Below are 16,002 nucleotides of genomic sequence, written 5' to 3'. Positions count from 1 at the left end.
ATCAGATCACTCTCATTTTTCTTTTATTTTTAACGCAAGAGGGAAAATGATCCTAATCTTCACAGGAAAACCCTTCGAGAAAACCCACATGGGGTGCTGATCCTGGCAATTGCAAAGCGGCAGGAAGGACCTCTTGCTACCTGAGACCCTGGACCAGAGGGCAGCAAACTTTTTCAGCAGGGTCCACTGTCCCTCAGACCTTGGGGGGGGCAAACTATTTTTGGGGGGGGGAATTAAAAAATTCCTATGCCCCACAAATAACCCAGAGGTGCATTTTAAATAAAAGCACACATTCTACTCATGTAAAAACACGCCGATTCCCGGACCGTCCGCGGGCCGGATTGAGAAGGCAATTGGGCCGGATCCGGCTTAGTTTGCCTACCCATGCCCTGGACGGCCAGCACTGTATACGGCCAGCCTGACATACGGCTCAAATCCTGCATTCAGAAGAGCTCAAGGTGAACCAAGGGCAGGAGCAGCCCATGAGAGCAGGTGCAGAAAGGTGAGGAGGAGGGATCCCAAGGACCTGGAATCAAGGTGAACTCCTGGCATTTTGTGTGTGTGTTATGATCACACGTTCATTTTATGCACAGAGGAATAAAAACAAATCGAAATTGGCAGAGCAAAAGAGATTGTTTGTGCTTGGAAGGGAGGGAGGGGGGGAACATACAGGGAAAGGATTGTGCTAACTGAGGGTCTTATGGGATTAGCAAGAAAAGGAAGGGATTAGGGAAAACCACCTTGGAGGCAAAGGCTGCAATGGTACTAGGCAAGCTTACCTTCAAGAAGCCCCCATTGCACTCAGCGGGAACCACATCTGAGTCAACAGGCTGCAATTTGACCCCCACTACCCACTGGTCAGAATAGGGCTCACTTTCAAGGGAACATACGTGGCACACCCAGTTGCATATTTGTGGAGGAGGAGAGGGCTATAAGGGACCCAGGTGGCACTGTAGGTTAAACCACTGAGCCTAGGGCTTGCTGATCAGAATGTCAGCGGTTCGAATCCCTGCGACGGGGTGAGCTCCCGTTGCTCGGTCCCAGCTCCTGCCAACCTAGCAGTTCGAAAGCACGTCAAAAATGCAAGTAGATAAATAGGAACCGCTACAGCGGGAAGGTAAACGGCGTTTCCGTGTGCTGCTCTGGTTCGCCAGAAGTGGCTTTGTCATGCTGGCCACATGACCTGGAAGCTGTACGCCGGCTCCCTCGGGCAATAACGCGAGATGAGCGCACAACCCCAGAGTCGGTCACGACTGGACCTAATGGTCAGGGGTCCCCTTTACCTTTACCTAGAGGGCTATGGGTGGCTACCAGCCAGGGTGGGCTCTGTCTTGCTTCCACAGTCGGAGGCAGCCATGCTTCTGGAATTCCAGTTGCCGGAAACCACAGAAGGGGAGAGGGGTCTTGCGTTAGGGTCCTGCTTGCCGGTTTCCCAAAATGCACACCTGGTTTCCCCTCCTGTGGTTTCCAGCAACAGGTATTCAGAAGCATTTCTGCCTCCGGCCGACCGTGGAGGCAGCTCAAGTGGGCATAAACTGCACCAGCTCTGGAGCACGGCGGGGCATGCTGTGCGGGAGACAGGACTAACAAAGCCTGCAGGTAGTGCAAAGAGGAACATTTCTTCCAGAATGGAGCCCCCCCCCCAAGAGCTTCAAACTCCCCTAAAGCACAGAGGAATCATTGCTTTTCAAGACACTCTAAACACGGATTTTTTTAAAATATTGGAGAGCCGCTGTCCTTTCTCCTTCAGGGACAGCCGCTCGACGGCAGCGATGGTGAGACTTAGCTATTCCATTGTTGGCACCTGTCTATCTCAAGAGGCAATGGAGTGTGCCTCCGTGGGTGAAGTCAAATCTGAGATCCTGGGGAGCCACTGAAAAGTCGGTGTAGGTCAAGGCTTTGAACCAGGGACCCTACAGATGTTGCTTAGCCCCAGCCAGTACAGTGGTACCTCAGGTCAAGTACTTAGTTGGTTCCGGAAGTCCGTTCTTAACCTGAAGCATTCTTAACCTGAAGCAAACTTTCCCATTGAAAGTAATTGAAAGTGGATTGATCCATTCCAGACGATGGAGAAAAAAAACTAAAAAAAACACAAATGGGGCAATTCTGTGTGTTTGCTGTCTTCCTCCATCCTACTACGCTGAACACTAAATAGATTTCTCTCCCCCCCCCCACCCCTGCCCTTTTCCTCCTTGTGGAAATATTATTTACCGAGCCCATTTCCATTAGGAAGGGAGCTCTTTAAAAGCCGAGACACCCCGGGGCTTGGCTCTGAGCTGCCAGCCTATATAATGCCTTTTTCTCTCCTCTGCCAAATGTTGCAGACATACGGGGGTTATTGCTGTTGAAAGATCACCGCCATTTATCCTGCTCCCCTCCTCACTGGTTGCGTAATCCAGGCTAGGCTTTATTTGGGGGGGGCGGGCTTTCCGTTTGGTCTGTGCTTGCATCGCGTGGAACGCAATGGCTGCAGCTGCCGCAGCGCCACAAATCCTGGCTCAGCCCTGGAGCCACCAAGACAGATAACAGAATTGGTCTACGCCGCAGGGGTGGCCAACTCCCAAGAGACTGTGATCTACTCACAGAGTTAAAAACTGGCAGCGATCTACCCCCTTTTTTGGGGTTCAGGTCAAAGTTGTTGAGTTTTTTCAGGATGGAGGTAAAAGGTTGAGCTTTTTTTAGGGGAGCCACAGTTGTTCAGCTTTGGGGGGAGCCAATGATCTACCAGTGATCTACCGCAAACGTCCAGTGATCTGCCGGTAGATCTACCTGTTGGACATGCCTGGTCTACGGGGTGTGTGTAAAATCTCAAGAACTGCGTGAGTGATGGAGCAGCTCCCCTGCGAAGAAACGTCTCAGTGTTTGGGACTTTTGAGCTTAGAGAAGAGGCCATAGGAGGCGACACGACAGCCGCTTATAAAATTACATGTGGCATAATAATAATAATAATTTATTATTTATACCCCACCCATCTGGCTGAGTTTCCCCAGCCACTGGGCGGCTTCCAGCAGAATATTAAAATACAATGATTCATCAAATACCGGTATTAAAAGCTTCCCTAAACAGGGCTGCCTTCAGATGTCCTCTGAAAGTCTGGAAGTGGAAGACAGCGGAAGACAGGAATGCCTAGCATGCCATGGTCCATGGGGTCACGAAGAGTCGGACACGACTATACGACTAAACAACAAAAGTCTGATAGTTGTTTATTTACTTGACATCTGGTGGGAGGGCATTCCACAGGGAGGGCACCACCACCGAGAAGGCCCTCTGCCTGGTTCCCTGTAACTTTGCTTCTCACAGGAAGGGAACTGCCAGAAGGCCCTCGGAGGAGGACCTCGGTGTCCGGGCAGAGAGATGGAAGTGGAGATGCTCCTTCAGGTATACTGGGCTGAGACCATTTAGGGCTTTAAAGGTCAGCACCAAGGCTTGAATTGTGCTCGGAAACGTACTGGGAGCCAATGCAGATCTCTCAGGACCAGTGTTACATCGTCCTGGCGGCTGCTCCCAGTCACCAGTCTAGCTGCCACATTCTGGATTAGTTGTAGTTTACAGGTCATCTTCAAAGGGAGCCCCACGTAGAATGCATTGCAGTAGTCCAAGCAGGAGATAACCACAGCATGCACCACTCTGGCGAGACAGTCTGCAGGCAGGGAGGGTCTCAGCCTGCGTACCAGATGGAGCTGGTAGAAAGCTGCCCTGGACACAGAATTGACCTGCACCTCCATGGACAGATGTGAGTCCAAAATGACTCCCAGGCACCTGGTCCTTCCGGGGCATGCAGAAAGTGGACAGAGAAATGTTTTTCTCCCTCTCTCACAACACTGGGACTTGTGGGTGTCCAATGAAGATTCAGGACACAGAAAAAGAAGCTCTTCTTTCATGCAGTGACTGGTTAAACTGTGGAACTCCCTCCCACAGGATGGCTTTAAAAGAGGATTAGACAAATTCATGGAGGAGGAGAGGGCTAATGGATGGATACTAGCCAGGATGGCTCGGCTCTGCCTCCACAGTCGGAGGCACGGGGGGAGAAGGCTCTTGTGTTCAAATCCTGCTTGCGGGTTTTTCATTGGGGCATCTGGTTGGCCACTGTGAGAACAGGATGCTGGACTGGAGGGGCCATTGGCCTGATCCTGCAGTCTCCTCTTTCGTTCTTATGGTAACCAAATATCATGACTGAACACAGGGTTTTGTTATGGTCCTTCTCTATTCTGAATTGGTTAGAGCCCACCTGGAGTCCTGTGTCCACTTCTGGGCACCACAATTTAAGAAGGTTAAAAGTGCGCCCCCACCCCACCTGTCCAGTTTTCTATGTACTTTCAGGACAACTAGACAAATGGGTGTTGATCTCCCTAGAAAAACCAAATTGGCCAGCTTCCACCCTGTGCGTGTGCTGTTAGCATTAAATATAGCAGAAAGGAATTACTTTCCAAACAGTAACTAAACTGCTCTGTTATACTAAAAATAAAAATCCAGCTCTATACTTTTTCTGAGAGCAGCTGCATCTTTCTTACAAGCTTCTGAGCAAGCTTTCCGGGAGTTTTGCATTGGGAGTGTTTGCCAGAAAATTTCCCTCTGCAGAATTAGAATAATTTGCATTGGAAACTGGCCTCATAACATTTTATGATGACCTAGAGGAGAGCCCTAGAGGAGTCACTGGGGGCATAGTCTAGCATCCTGTTCTCTCAGTGGCCAATCACATCCCTGTGGGAAGCTCAAGAGCAGGACCTAAATTCAAGATTACTGTGTTCTCCCCACTAACAATTCCCAGCAGAGGGCATTCAGAGGCCTAATTCACCATGAATTTGCCCAATCCTCTTTCAAAACCACCTAGGATCTTGGCTAGCACTGCCTCCTGTGGCAGGGAGTTCCATAGTTTAACTGTCTTGTCTGCCCTGAAATCTTCCAGCACTGAGCTTCATTGGAGGTCCGTGAGTTTTAGCAACGTGGAAAAATATTACCCTGGCACAAACTTTAAAAGATAAACGGAGAAATGGTAAGTGCAAGGAGCAGCATCAGCCGTACCCCAAAACTTCGCGCCAACCAAATAAGCCCAATGAAACTTCTGGCAAGGAGCTCCATGTCTTTGGGGTGAAGGGTGGAAATAGAATTTAAAACCCAATAATTCATTCCCCTTTGCACTAATTCCTGTAACCGACAAAAAGAAAGTATTAAAGATTCCATGCCTTCTGTCTTTGAAAAGAGCTTACAGATTTAGAGGATACAAGTTCCCAGCTTCTTTCCAAATCGAAAAGTTATCCTTTTCAAAAGGAGATTTCGAAAAATCCATTTTGCTCGCTGCCTCGCATTCAGAGCAGCCCCTAACAGGATCAAGATGCTAGAATGCCGTCATCGGCAGCAGAACCATGAAAGCCTGCTCTGCACACACACAGCAGAGTTTATTTAGGGTGCTAATTTGTCTTGCAAGAGACAGTGTGGGAGAATTTAATCGCTGCCTTCCAACAGTCAGAGGCAGACCAAATCCTGCCCTGTCTCATGCAGCTGGCACAAAGCCAAGCACGATAATCTCGTCACCGCCGTGTTGGGGTGCAGGGAATGTTGTGCATTACTGTACTTTGGAAATGCAAGCACAAAAGGCAGCCCCCACCTGCCCCCCCCCAAATCCTCTATTTCTCAGGTAGGCTGGGAAACCAGGGCTGGCAGGGCCTGGCAGCAGCTGAGCTAGGAGGCGACAAGAGACGTCAAAGGACAAACGTCTTCCAAAAGGCGGCAAAAAGTGCAGGTTGCATGCTTGCCTTGACGCTGCGCATGACACCGTGCAAAGTGTATGGGAATTTTGAAGCCATGCGGTTCAACAGAGCAGGGAGAGAGCAGTGTTAGAAACTCAGATATATACCTGAAGGAGCGTCTCCATCCCCATCGTTCAGCCGGGACACTGAGGTCCAGCGCCGAGGGCCTTCTGGCGGTTCCCTCGCTGCGCGAAGCCAAGTTACAGGGAACCAGGCAGAGGGCCTTCTCGGCAGTGGCACCCGCCCTGTGGAACGCCCTCCCACCAGATGTCAAAGAGAAAAACAACTACCAGACTTTTAGAGGGCATCTGAAGGCAGCCCTGTTTAGGGAAGCTTTTAATGTTTAAGAAATTAGTGTATTCTAATATTTCTGTTGGAAGCCGCCCAGAGTGGCTGGGGAAACCCAGCCAGATGGGCGGGGTATAAATAATTTATTATTATTATTATTATTATTATTATTATTATTAGCTGGGCGACAAATTGCTCCTTAAACCAAGGTTACAGTCGCCAAAACAGAATGTCTAGTTGCCATTTTGGGGCCAGACAGCTCCAATGTCTTATTTTTCAAATGATGTACTGACTGTGATTGATCCTCAGTTAAACAGCTGGCTAGATCAGAGGGCAGCCTTGAGCCAGGTTAAGAGCTTTGAGAACTTAAAGAAGAAAAGTCACTTGGAACAGGGACAGTCCACATATATACAGTGGAACCTCGGTTTCCCCAACGTCTCGGAAGTCGAACGTTTCGGAAGTCGAACACCCAAAACCTGGAAGTAATTGCTTCGGTTTCCAAACGTTTCGGAAGTCGAACGGTCTTCCGGAACAGATTCCGTTCAAAAACTGAGGTTCCACCATATTGGCCTATTCCGACCTCTTTTTCTTAACGTTGATACGGACCATTCATAACGCAGGAATATTCTTCACAACTGTGAGCAGGACAATGGAAAGGGGGTAAGCAACGGCAAGCAGCAACCATTCACTATAATGTCGTTCACTGCTCCTGCTCAGGCTGGAGAATGAATTTGTGGTTCCTGAAAATCTTTCTGATTGTGCAGATAAACGATAACTGATAGGATTCTACAGGATGGGGGAATCTGTGTATTAAAACAGTCAAGATCCAAGGATCCCCAGGCATGCAACTCCAGGTGGTGGAGACGTCAGGTGCCATCCTGACACCTGGGCATCTTCACTTGGTCGCAAGCGGCCGATAGCCAAGTGCAAAATCCACCTGGCAAATTTCCAACACTGCCTCCAGGCGTTGTTGGACTCCGATTCCTGCCACCCCGATCACTGACCATAGGTCCTGTGGATGATGGGAGCTGGAGTCCAGTAATATCGGCAGGGCCACAAATTCCACCCCCCTGTTCTCGAGAGTGATCTAAGCTAGCATGTTTACTTACTTGCATTCAGTAAGCCAACGGAAAAACTTTGAAACTCGCCTCATATATCTTGATTAATCTTTATTTGCAATTGCACCCTTTTGTTGTTTACCTTATGAAATGGAAAATTTCCTGTGGGAAAGCTTAAATAACTGAGGGGGCGGGGAGGGTAAAGTTCTGCCCCACTTGGCTGCACATCCTTGGAGCTGTCTCTCCATTATACCTATTTTATAGCAGGACATCCAGTTTAGGAAGTCAGATATATGTTAACACCTGACTCTGCAGAGGGAAGCTTTTCATAGAATCATAGAATCATAGAGTTGGAAGAGACCACAAGGGCCATCCAGTCCAACCCCCTGCCAAGCAGGAAACACCATCAAAGCATTCTTGACATATGCCTGTCAAGCCTCTGCTTAAAGACCTCCAAAGAAGGAGACTCCACCACACTTCTTGGTAGCAAATTCCACTGCCGAACAGCTCTTACTGTCAGGAAGTTCTTCCTAATGTTTAGGTGGAATCTTCTTTCTTGTAGTTTGAATCCATTGCTCCGTGTCCGCTTCTCTGGAGCAGCAGAAAACAACCTTTCTCCCTCCTCTATATCACATCCTTTTATATATTTGAACATGGCTATCATATCAAGCCTTAACCTTCTCTTCTCCAGGCTAAACATACCCAGCTCCCTAAGCCGTTTCTCATAAGGCATCGTTTCCAGGCCTTTGACCATTTTGGTTGCCCTCCTCTGGACACGTTCCAGTTTGTCAGTATCCTTCTTGAACTGTGGTACCCAGAACTGGACACAGTACTCCAGGTGAGGTCTGACCAGAGCAGAATACAGTGGTACTATTACTTCCCTAGATCTAGATGCTATACTCCTATTGATGCAGCCCAGAATTGCATTTTCCTGGGACCCCACCAGATCACGGCATGTACGGACTGTTTTTTATTAAGCCGTGCTGCACCACCATCGATGCAAACACGGAACGCCATTCCCGAAGAGACTGGTCCCTGCCTCAAGGAGCTTGCAAAAGTTTTGAATTGAGAAAAGGCGCAGCTGCCGCCCTCATCAAACCTTCAAAGTTTGAAGGAGGTTTCCAGGCACGTCGTCGCTTCCGTTGCCATGGCAACAACATCGTCTCACTTCCATCCATCAGGATGCAAGAGGCAACTTTGCACTCTCGCAATAAGGCCACACGGGGAATGCTTTTCCTTGCACAAACGGGAGGCAAGGGCTCCGGGAACCAAAACTTCTCACCGAAAGTCCACACCCTCGGATGCCTTTGGCAGAATAAAGGAACGCAGCCTAGATAGAGGCAAGGCGAGCGCCAAGCAGGACCTGCTCCATTTATTTGGCACAGAAAGAGAAAGAAGGTTAATCTCCTTCCACTCTTCAACAAGGTCACCGGGCGGGGGGGGGGGAGGTTTTCTATAACAATGATCTAGTTTAATGTCCTCCCCTCGCAGGCTGGGAAGAAGGACAAAGAGAAGGAATTTTAGCTTTTAACCATCCAACCTTGATGGCTCAGTCGGTAGAGCCTAAGATCCTTAATCTCAGGGTTGTGGGTTCGAGCACCACATCGGGCAAAGGAGTCCCGAGGGGGATGGACTAGATGACCCTCGTGGTCCCTTCCAACAATTCTGATTGTATGAAACCAAAGGGTGAGACACTGGTTATAGAACTGGAGTGCTGGAAGGTATCCCGAGGGTCATCTAGTCCAACCCCTGCAATGCAGGAATCCCAGCTGATCCCAGCAGGCCTGATGGATTTAGACTCCCTGGCTCGATTCAGAGGCAGACTTCCTCTGCACCAAGCAACAAATAATAACAATAACAATAACAATAATAATAATAATAATATATTATTTATACCCCGCTCATCTGGCCGGGCCTCCCCAGCCACTCTGGGCAGCTCCCAACCAAATGTTAAAAACACAATACAGCATTAAACATTAAAAACTTCCCTAAACAGGGCTGCCTTCAGTTGTCTTTTAAAAGTAGGATAGTTGTTTATTTCCTTGACATCTGCTGGGAGGGCATTCCATAGGGCGGGGGCCACCACCGAGAAGGCCCTCTGCCTGGTTCCCTGTATACAATCCCTATCATGTCCACAACACTATCATGTCCACTTTCTACGTGACTAAATTTTGCAGGGGGTTGGGCTAGATGACTCTTGGTGTCCCTTCCAACTCTACTCTTCTGTGACTCCCAGAACACATTTCTCGTGCGAGCTAAACAGAAATTTTACACCCAGAAAGCGCCGCCGGTGCGCAGAGCACTTGCAAATATGTTTTTGCCTCTTTTGCAGCCAGCACATTCTTGGTTGTTCCCCGGTGGAGAGCAAAAATTCCAGAGGCAGCTTCATTGTGCGAACAGAGAGAGCTTGGCAGGGAGGGGTGGTGGAGGGCAAACGGGGTTTGTTTCCCTTTAGAATAAATCAAAGCCAACGTTTGGCTCAACTCTTGGGCATCCCAGCCAGATCTCCGGCGAAGATTCAGGAGGAGAAGAGGACAAAGGCAGCAGCAACCGGCTGGCAGCCGGCTCACCGGCTGCAGAGCCTGGCACCTCGCCCACCCTGGCACACCCTCACCTGCATAGGATGCACCCTTTCCTTTTCTGTGTTGGCAGAAGCCCATGGCGGACGGCTGCTGGGACCCACCAGGACGCGAAGGGGCAAAAACCAGCCGCTTTGGTGAATTTAAAGGAAGGCGAGGCAGAAGAAGCTAGTTTCCTGAACAAGGGAATCCATCAATGGTTCTTAGCCACAACAACACAAAGCCTCCCTGCTGAGGTACAGTATACCTGTAAAAACCATGGAAAGGTCACTTCCATGCTGCACGTTTTGACTTCACCCCCCGGAGGCAAACTCCATTGTCTCTCAAGACAGACAGGTGCCAACCAACCAACCAACCAACCAAGTGTCTGGACGTTTTAGGTATCAGAAACGCTAGAGACCTGCCCTTAAAAAAGAAAGCTGGGCACCTGGAATGTATTTATTTATTTTATTCCATTTCTATCCCAACTTCTCCTCCAAGGAGCTCAAGGTGGGGGACAGGGGTCTCCCCTCCCGCATTTAATCCTAAAGGCTGAGAGGCAGTGACTTGGCCCAAGGTCACCCAGTGAGTTTCATGGCTGAGTAGGGATTCGAACCCAGCTCTCCCAGACACTCTAACCACTACACCACCACTGCCCCTTAGGGTTCATGCAGCCCTTCCCCCCCCCCCCGCATCCTCTGTCCCTACCCAAGATGGCTGTGCTGGTTAACATGAGCCATTCCCACACACCTGGAGTCAGGCAAAAGAGCTCAGAGGAAAGCTTATAGAAAGGTGGGGTTGGAAGGGAAACCCCAGGGGTCATCCAGCCCAACCCTCTGCAATGTCATAGATAAGGGATCCCAGACAGGTGGCCACCCAACCTCTGCTTAAAAACCTCCACAACCTTATGAGGGAGCTGCTTCCACTGACCAACGGCCCTTACCATCAGATAGTCCTTCCATTTTAAAACTAAAGTCCCTCTACCCAGCACACAACTGATGTATCCTTCTGCAAGAGAGAAGGGGAACTGACCTTCGCTGTTTGCCAGGCTCTTAGAGTAGAGGGAAAGAAGGCCGCTCTATGTGCTCAAGAGATCACGCCAAGCGATGCCAGAACTATGATATTCCAGCAGAGGGGGGGGGGGGCAGGGGAGAGACCACCATGTCTAAATGGCCCCAACTTTATTTCCAAAAATATGCACACAACAGTGTGTCATATATATGTATACACACAAACACACACCAGGCATATTTTGCACCCAAGTGAAGATGCCTGGGTGCCAAGATGGTATCTGAAATCTCCACCCCTTGGGGATCCGTGGATCTTGACTGTTTTCCCACGTGAATACCCCATGCTGTAGATTTCTACCAATTATATCAGAAACCAGGCCTGATGAGGAACGGTCGAGGGAGCTGGAGAAGAGAAGTTATGAAGAGATATGAGAGCCGTCTTCAAATATCTAAACCAGGCATCGCCAAACTCGGCTCTCCAGATGTTTTGGGACTACAATTCCCATCATCCCTGACTACTGGGTCCTGCTAGCTAGGGATGATGGGACTTGTAGTCCCAAAACATCTGGAGGGCCGAGTTTGGGGGTGCCTGATCTAAAGGGCTGCCACGTGAAAGATGGAGGTGGAGGTCTCTCCTTTCTTGGAGGTTTTTAAGCAGAGGTTGGGTGGCCATCTGTCCCAGATGCTTCAGCTGAGATTCCTGCATTGCAGGGGGTTGGAATGGATGGCCCTTGGGACCCCAACTCTCCCATTCTATGACTGTAAGTGGGGAAAAGCTTCCTCTCTTTCGAACCGCTTTCAGCTCCCTTCAAACCAATCGCCTGTCTCCGGGCCAAATCTAACAGAAGTTTTGTAACACAATCAGGGAAGGAAAAATATGTTCAGTGACATAAAGAGACAGCGTTAACCAGATCTGGACTGCAGCCAAGCCTGGTATACATGACCTTGTGGATATAGTTACAAAGGTGAGTCTGCAACATAGAGAAGATTATTTTTCACACAGAGGAAAGGATGACTCCTACCCTCACAGACGAACTGCCCCGCATTGCTCGGGTCTGGAGAAGATAACTGGGCACAGGTGGTAAACACAGAATAAGGCAGGTTCAGGAAGTGTTGGTAGAGCAGCTGGAGTTGGAGGGGCAGAAAATATAGAGGATCGCAGAATTGTAGAGTTGGGAGGGAAACCAAGGATCATCTAGTCCAAACCCCTGCAATTAACTATACACTGCTCTAAAGAAAAACCCACAAAACCCAAAAAAGCAACAAAAAAAGCAAAAAACAATGCTCTGCATTGTATTCATTCTGGTCACCTGATCATCTAAAGAGATCACGCAACTGGCTCACCTTTGGTGAAAGATTGCATGTTTATTTATTTAATTTAATAAAATTCATATACCACTTGATTGTAAACAAAAAAACACCACCCTCTGGTTTACAGAATACAGTCGAACCTCGGTTTTCAAATGTCTCCGATGCCGAACGTTTCAGAAGCTGAACACCAAAAACCCAGAAGTGAATGCTTCTATTTTCGAACGTGCCTCAGAAGTTGAACGGCTTCCGAGGCATGTTTCTCAATTTCCCCCATGGAACTTGCGGACAGCCCTTTGATCCTCGGTTTTCAAAGTTGAACAGACTTCCAGAATGGATTACATTTGAAAACCGAGATTCCACTGTATAAAACATTGAAATTAAGACAAACTGGCAACCCTACTTTAAAACATACAAAAGTTAACAATACTAAAACAGATGAAAATTACCTCAACTTTCTAAGCGTCTGGACAGGCTTGTCTAAATAAGAATGTTTTTTAACAGGTACCAAAAAGAGTACAGTGAAGTCGCCATCTTGATCTCAATTGGCGGGGAGTTCCAAAGTTTATGCGCTGCTAGACTAAACGACCGAGTGCTTACAAATACAGAGCGGGCATTACGTAGCACTTGCAGCTGTGCCATTTCCACTGATCGAGGTAGTCGAGGGTGCATGTGTGGGTTTTGGTATCTTGCTCCCTTGGAGGGGGTCAAAACACATTTGGTGTCTAGGGAGGAGAAATCCATTCTTTGTCTAGGCATTGTTCTGGGTAAATGAAATTATCTATCAGTGTTATTTGGGTAATTGTACCCCAATTATGGTGTGGAGGAGACTCTTGAGCAGGCACCCCCAAACTTCGGCCCTCCAGATGTTTTGGACTACAATTCCCATCTTCTCCAACCACTGGTCCTGTTAGCTAGGGATCATGGGAGTTGTAGGCCAAAACATCTGGAGGGCCGCAGTTTGGGGGTGCCTGCTCTTGAGAGTCCCATGGACTGCAAGATCAAACCTACCCATTCTGAAGGAAATCAGCCCCGAGTGCTCACTGGAAGGACAGATCCTGAAGCTGAGGCTCCAATACTTTGGCGTGTCTTAGGATTATGTGTGAATTTTACCTGGCAACTTAACTATGGTATGTTTACTGCCCACAAACCACCATTTGAAGCTATGGTTTGTTTTTGGCTGACAAATCTTTACTTTAAACAGCTGCTTTGAGTTATGTGCCAGTCCAACATCCTTCCTTAACCATGGTTTGTTCAGCAATCCCGTCCCAAACACTCACCAAGCTACAAAGGCATGAAGGAAAAGCAGATGGACAACTAGTAATTACATTGGAGAAAGAAGTAATGGTCCTTTTTTAAATAAAATGTTAGCAGTTAAACAAACCATGGCTTACAATTATGTGTGAACCAGGCCAATAAAGAAAAGAACGTCTTTAATATTTTTCGTTCTCTCAGTTCCTATAGCCACAGTTAACAAAAGGACCAGAGTAACGTATTATAAATACAAGATGTGTGGCCTTAAGTCTCAACTACAATAAGATTTGATCATGCCAAGTAATCAACTGATGCTTTATTTCACTTTGTTTGCCGATTAAAACCTGTGTTCCTGTTTTGTGAAATCATTCTTCTCTGCATGCCAAGCTGCAGTACCAAAACAAAACAAAGGAACTGCTTGTTAAAAAGGAGTTAATTGACTGATTCTCCCACCCAAATCAGCCGAAATGCAACAGGAATATCACAGCCTATAAAATGCATTTGGGGCAGACAGAACTGGAGCATATTCTCTCTAACCTCACTAGCACTTCCAGTCTAAACTACGCCTTCCTGCGTACCTGCCTTTTCCTACGCTCTCTGTGCCAACCGGATCCCCCTACAAATATTTCCCCAAAGGCAAAGACAGGAGTCCGGAGCAAGAAGCAGGTGAGAGATCAAGGAGGAACGGGAAGCAGAACATCAGCCGGAATTTTGCTCAGAGGTAGGAGCCGAGGCAAATGGGTTTGGGCAGAATGGCACCGTGGCATCAAAGGCTGTATTGCACCAAATTCAGTGTCGCGGGAAAAGGGGCAAAGGGCAGCAGGTTCATGGACAAGAGAGGGCCACTCAGCGCCCACTGCACTTGGAGCAGGAGGCGGCAAAAAACTGATAATATATCAGGAAAGAGGAAGGGCAGCACAAGGCAGGAAGTATGGAACAGCTCCCAGAAAGCTGTTAAGAGATGCAGCAGCAGAAGAAGAAAAAGGGCATGTTTAAAGCATGGGCGGTTAGGGCAAAAGAGAAGAAGAAGCACATACAGGTGCTCCCCTCCATCTTGTGCAACCTCCCTCCCAAGAACCCCCTTTCTAAGGTCACTGCCTAGCTCTAGCTCACACTGAGGTCCCCCTTCTAAAGTCCCAAGATCCACTAAGCATAGCCTGACGCAAGAGAACCACACTTAGAATTAAAAACAAGTTTTAGTCAAAGAGCTTCCTGTGAGCATCAAAACCTGATGGGTGTCCGCGGATTTTCCACACAAAAAGCAACTCCGATATTCCTTCATCTCAGAAGCACAATTTGGGGCAGGAGGGGTGGCATTTTGCTGATGTACTTAAACAACCAGGGCGCCAGAAATCCCGCTGCAAAATCACCCCGAGATCTGCTAGTAGATCCAGATCTGCACCCCTGATCGAGAAGCAACCACTCTGCCCCTCGCACTTGGTTCTACGGATCTGGGGCAAAACACCTTCTCAAGGAGCCTGGCAAGAGGACCTGGAAGAAAGTGGATGGCACCTGGTACCATGGCACTGCTATGAGGAAGACGGGGAGAGGAGGGGAAACAGGCATGCTGGAAGCAGAGAGCGGGCACAAGAGACCCCATCCCATCCCACCCTCTGTGTGCCCCCATTTATTGGCCATGTGGCAAACTGCAGGTGGGAGGGAAAGGTCAAGGGGGCAGGAGGCAGGCTGGATCAGGAGGGCAGGTGCACACCTTAGGTCAGCTACCACTAGTGCAATCACAAAAAAGGGTGCTGTGGTACCCAGAAGACTGCTGCTCACTTTAGTGCAGGACCTGCTTGTGAAAGCTCACAATCTCCCCACAATAATGTCACGGGGCAAGGCACCTTGAATGTATCTGCGTGGAGAAAGCAAAACATCCATTTCACAAAGGAAGGAAGGCTTTGGGGAGTTTCTGTCAGGGGGAAACTACCAGTGCAAGAGAGCAGCATGGCTTTCTAGCTTAAAAAGAAAGCAAGCCTAACAGCAGATGAGAGGAAGAGAGTGGTGTGCTGCAACCCGCCCCGGAACCTTAGGGCAAAGAGCTGGTAATAAACAAATTAAAAATACTAATAGTCAGTGCTTTTTTTCTCTCTTTAAAAAAAAGGTTTAGGGGTACTCTAATAAAATCACCATTTTATAGTTCAAATCGGGGAAAATAAATACAGAAAATGGACAAAAGTATATCAGAGAAAAAAACTGGTAATAATAACAATAACATAAATATAGAGGCTTAAAGCTGCATTAAGAAGCACGGGGCAGAGAGCTAGAGAAAGGAGGAATCACAACGGCAGACGCTAGAAGGATCTAACCTAGTTAACTCCCTCCCTTTATAATAAAAACACTCACACAAAACCTTGTATACACAAAATGAGACCAGGGTCCTCTGAAGCACGTGGCTTCTGTCGGGTCGCGCCTGAGCCTTGACACTCACCCCGCCCCCAAAAAACAACAACCACAAATCAAACTTTCAGAGTTTGCGGGGCAGAGACCCTTTCCCCCGACGCAAAGCACGCTATTGTTCTCCCTTATTGCTACCGTTACCCCTTAGTAGCGCAGACACGTGGACGCTTGCGATCACAGGCAGCTGAACGTGTGAATGCGACCGAGGGCGAGCAAGGAGGAGGAGGAAGGGGTTTGGTGCACTCACGGCTGGCGCAGCGGAGAGGTCAGCGGCGTGGCCGGCCAGGTCCTTCCTGCTCGAGCCTCTCTCCCACCCGCAGACCCAGAGCTCGGAGACGCCCCGCCCTCGCCGCCGCTCATTGGCCCGGGCAACAAAGAG

The 16,002-nt window shown here is 48.6% G+C and overlaps 1 protein-coding gene across 3 annotated transcripts in view; it reads right to left on the bottom strand.

The window, feature by feature from the left end:
* ADISSP (adipose secreted signaling protein) overlaps nt 1-16,002 on the bottom strand; it is a 61,536-nt gene extending 45,534 nt beyond the window's left edge. Inside the window, exon 1 of one of the 3 annotated variants that reach the window (XM_088660706.1) lies at nt 15,871-16,002. The gene's annotated coding sequence lies outside the window, so the exon portion shown is untranslated. Of the gene's footprint in view, nt 1-11,683; nt 11,782-15,764 lie in introns of those variants that run through there. The other 2 variants (XM_088660707.1, XM_088660708.1) reach the window with 2 other exon arrangements.

This window comes from Zootoca vivipara, chromosome Z1 (assembly GCF_965207765.1).
Source record: "Zootoca vivipara chromosome Z1, rZooViv2.hap1.1, whole genome shotgun sequence".
NCBI classification, from domain to species: domain Eukaryota; kingdom Metazoa; phylum Chordata; class Lepidosauria; order Squamata; family Lacertidae; genus Zootoca; species Zootoca vivipara.
The sequence above is the reverse complement of the archived record's forward strand: the minus strand, read 5'-3'. Positions and strand labels throughout refer to the sequence as shown.